Source organism: Gossypium arboreum, chromosome 12 (genome assembly GCF_025698485.1).
Source record: "Gossypium arboreum isolate Shixiya-1 chromosome 12, ASM2569848v2, whole genome shotgun sequence".
Lineage (NCBI taxonomy): Eukaryota > Viridiplantae > Streptophyta > Magnoliopsida > Malvales > Malvaceae > Gossypium > Gossypium arboreum.
The window spans coordinates 93,323,868-93,328,639 of NC_069081.1; the positions used below are offsets into that span (position 1 = coordinate 93,323,868).

The 4,772-nt window shown below is 37.7% G+C and overlaps 1 non-coding gene across 1 annotated transcript; it reads left to right on the plus strand.

Moving 5' to 3' along the window:
• The first annotated feature begins 3,540 nt into the window (after positions 1-3,540).
• Positions 3,541-3,647, plus strand: LOC128286171 (small nucleolar RNA R71). Its single transcript, XR_008276716.1, has one exon. It is a non-coding gene; the product is annotated as a small nucleolar RNA R71 (small nucleolar RNA).
• Positions 3,648-4,772: the final 1,125 nt, after the last annotated feature.

Here is a 4,772-nt window from a genome sequence, read left to right on the forward strand (position 1 = left end):
ACAACAGAGCTTTTTCTCAAAATATGGAATTTGACTTCTTTAGCTCAGAAGATCACTACTACTAATATGTATACATGTATGTATATATATATTTTTAAGAACATGTCAAATTACAAAATAGAATAAAACATAGCTAAGCAACTATTCCAACTCAAATCTCGACAAAAATAGGGATCAAATTAATTTAGGGGATTTCAACAATAATGAGTTATGGGTTAATATTGAGGGTAAATCAATGAATGGGTTGTTAGGCTCAAGGGGGTTCACTAAGGGTTAATTGTGAAGGTGGGCTTTTATGAAGTGAGTGGGTTAAACCTAAGTACCTTTCTCATTTTGACATATTAAATCAAATGGTGTGGTCTTGACATGCATAATCAAGCAAGTTCTAGAATAACAATTCAATACTGACGCACTCATAATGAAAGTGAGCATGAAAGAAATAATAGATGCTTTAAAGGCTCAAGATCTCACAAAAATTATGGCTTTTGATGTTTAAACTTGTGAATTCCAACTCAAACTAATACCTAAACTTGGGGAAGCAACTTCAGGGATTTTTCTGATATAAAAGACCCCCCACACTTAAGATGTACATTGCCCTCAATGTACAAAGGTAGATATATTGAAAAAGATAGATTTATAATCATAAGATAGGGAGAGAAGTGCAACTTCCTGAATGATGAATGAACTCCTTGAATTGGTGTTTTGGAGAATATCGGCGTGAGAGTGGAGGAGGATACTCCGGTGGTGGTAGAGGTTGGGTTCCACAAATACTGTGCCAAAAGAATATTATATCTCAAGTTGGCTACGATCATGGTCGAGCAGGACATGGCAGTCGTGGAGAACCTTTCCCGGTGGAGTTTGTTAGTTCCTATACGAGGATGAGCTTTGGAGCTCTTTCTGACTGTGATAAAACCAGGAACTCTTTAAGAGGTATACTGAAGCATAATTACTCGTAGTGAAATAGCCGAAGAATAAAAATTGTAGAAAGTCAGGATAAAATAGTATTAAAAGGAAAGAAAAAATAATTTTAAAATATAGAGATAAAAATAAAATAAAATAAAATAAATAATAGGTGTTTATAGAGAAATTGGGGCACACGACCGTGGGACACGCCTGTGTGCTTTAAGCTCAGCCCGTGCATTTTGTAATTTTCAAAATTAGCGCATTAGTGTACCCGGCCCTGTTGCATAGCCATGTCGATCTCCGTTCGCTTCTCCAACGCCTATGTATGCAGGCGCACACCCGTGTTAAATTGACAGGTTTACAGTTTCAACCACGGCAATGTCACATGGCCGTGGCTACTTATCGCATCCCGTGTTTTGGAAAAAAATTTTGCCCTGTTTTCACACGGCTGTATCGCACGGCCGTGTTGCATCTGTGGTATGTGCACGGCTTACGGCACGCCCGTGTGCCTGGCCAGGTGGTTTTGAAAAGCATGTGTTCAATGACTTGGTTAATATGTTAGATTTTAAAAACTAAAATTTAAAGAAAGTAATATTGTTAGTGCTCGGGTTGCCTCCCGAGAAGCGCTTATTTATAGTCTAAGCTCGACTTACCTCTCTGGTGAATGGTCATGGTGGTTCGAGGAGTGTATACTCCTCATTCCTACTATGAATCCCATCAAAATAAGGTTTTAGGCTGGTATTGTTTACCTTAAAGGTGCTGAATTTGGGATGATTTACCTCAACTGTACTGAATGGGAAAATGCTAAGTACCGTAAGAGGAATTTCTTCATTCGGTTTGGTAGTGACAACGTGAGGATTTACAGTATCTAATAAAACTTTATCTTCAACCTTAAGTTGATTTGGAAAGGCTTTGAGCTCGTTCTGGCGTAGTTTTGGTTTATCGTGTTGTCTCGGTTTAAATGTTAGCCATTCATCTAACTCCTCGATTTGTAACACTCGTTCTTCATGTGTAGATCCTCTACTATTGCTTAAAAATGGCTCATGTACTTCCTTCAAACTCATTTCCTACAAAGTAGGTTGCTCCATATTGTCAGTTTTAGTAGAATGGTTTAGACAATCACCTTCAATTTTCGATGTGTTGTTTGGGTTTCGACCTTTAAAGGTGATTGTTTTGTCTCCTACACGAAGTGTGAGTTCACTTGTGCCAACATCAATAATTGTTTTAACAGTTGCTAAAAAGGGCCTTCCCAAAATTAAGGGCGCGTTACTATCGTCTTCCATTTCTAGAACAACAAAGTCTACTGGGTATATAAATTTATCGATCTTAACAAGAATATCTTCAATGATAACCCTAGGAAATCTAATGGTTTTATCAGCCAATTGAATGCTCATCCTAGTTTGTTTGGGTTTCCCTAGACCTAGTTGCTTAAACAACTTGTAAGGCATAACATTGATACTAGCCCCTAAATCAGCCAACGCATTATTAACATCTAAGCTACCAATTAAACAAGGAATTGTAAAACTCCCTGTATATTTTAGTTTGTTGGGTAGCTTATTCTATAGAATGGCTAAGTAGACCGCGTTCAGCTCCACATGCGATGCTTCATCTAACTTCCGTTTATTTGCTAGAAGCTCTTTTAAAAACTTGACTGCATTGGGCATCTGCGAAAGGGCTTCAATAAACGGTAAGTTAATATGTAGTTTCTTTAAAAGTTAAAGGAATTTACCAAATTGTTCGTCTTAGCGGTCTTTCCTTGTCGCATTGGGGTATAGCACACGAGGTTTATATTCTGGACTTACCGATTTTTGTTCGTTTTTGCCTACCTCATTCTTACATTCGCTTACCACCGGTTCTGGCCTCGGTTTTGCCACTAACCCTTCCTCATCTTGAAGGGCAATTGCGTTGAGTTGCTCCATTGGGTTAGAGTCAGTGTTTCTTGGCAGACTACCTTGTGGTTGTTCGAAAATCAACTTGGCGAGCTGTCCAATCCGAGTTTCAAGCCCTTAGATTGATGCTTGTTAATTTTTGAGTGCCGTCTTGGTATTCTAAAAACGAGTCTTTGACATGGAGATGAATTTGGTTAGCATCTCCTCAAGGTTCGACTTTTTCTCCTGCTGGTATGGTGGTTGTTGAAAACCCGGAGGATGTTGTGGCCTTTGATTTCCTTGACCGCCCCACGAGAAATTGGGATGGTTCCTCCAACCTGCATTATAAGTGTTACTATATGGGTTATTTTGGGATCTAGAGTTATTGTAACCCATATATTGGACTTGTTCCTCCTCAATACTAGGGTTGAAGGGTTGATATTCTGTGCATGCTCCTCCTCCATTCGAATCGCACCTCATCACTGGATGTACCTAAGTAGAACCACACAAACTGTCAATCTTTTTATTTAAGAGTTCTACTTGGTTAGATAGCATAGTAACCGCGTCGAGGTTGAAAACACCAGCTACTTTTGTCGCCTTTGTTCTCATAACTTGCCACTGATAGTTATTCAGTGACATCTCCTCAATAAATTCGTAAGTTGTCTCATGTGTCTTATTATTGATAGTTCCTCCAGTAGCTGCATCAATCATCTGCCGAGTAGAAGGATTAAGGCCATTATGGAAAGTTTGAACCTGTAGCCAAAGCGGTAACCCATGGTGAAGGCACCTTCTCAAAAGGTCCTTGTATCTCTCCCATGCATCGTAGAGTGTTTCTAAATCCATCTGTACAAAAAAAGAGATATCATTACATAATTTGGCTGTTTTAGTCGGTGGAAAATATTTTAATAAAAAATTTTCGATCATTTGTTCCCAAGTAGTGACTGACCATCATGGTAACTAGTTTAACCATTGTTTAGCCTTATTCCTTAACGAAAAGGGAAACAACCGAAGGCGAATAGAGTCATAAAAAATGTTGGGATCCTCGTCCTGCCAACCATCAAACTGAACAAACTGTTGTATCATTTGAATTGTGTTAGGTTTCAGTTCAAAATTATTTGCAGCAATAGTAGGTCTAACTATACTTGACTCAGTTCCTGTTAAATTAGGTTTAGCATAATCATACATAGTGTGCGGAGCAGTATTTTGATTAACAGCAATTGCAGGAGCAGCGGATTTTCTTGGTTTTCAGCCATCTCCTCAGTTGTAGTTTGAATATTGTCCTCTTGCTCATTCTTTGTGTATCTTAAGCTTCGCCTTATTTCTCTTTGGTTTCTGCGAACTGTGCGATCGATCTCACTATCAAAAAGTAATGGTCCTGATGGGTTTCTTCTAGTCATAAACTATAAGACCCTGCCAGAAAAAGGGAAAAAGAAGAATTAGTAATAAAAACTAGAATAAAATTTAAATTGCAGTAAAAGTAAATGGCTAAAGTAATAAAAATCGAGTGTTCCTAATATCTTAGTTCCCCGACAACGACGCCAAAAACTTGATACGTGATATTCGTGATAGGTTTTAAATATTTATAATGAATCGTTCTTGAAACTAACTATTATCACGATGAAGGCAAGTGTACCTATCGAACAGTAGTATAGCTTTAGCAAGATCGGATTGTCGAACCCAAAGGAACTAAAAGTACTAGTAATGACTGTCTTTTTATTATCTAGCCTAAGAATAATAGGGTTTGCTTTAACTAAATAATTAACTAGATTAAGAGTTTACAGAAAATAGAATTAGGGAATTACTTTTGGAAAAACGATTGAATTAAGACAATACCTAAGGAAAAATCCACCTAGACTTCACTTGTAATTTGTCTTTGAATTAGACGATTTATTCGTTTGACTTGATCCGTAGAAATCCCTAAGTTAGATTATTATCCCTCTCCAGACTAACAACGTCTAACCCTAAGTTGAATAATTGAAATCTCTTTCTAATTAACTCCCT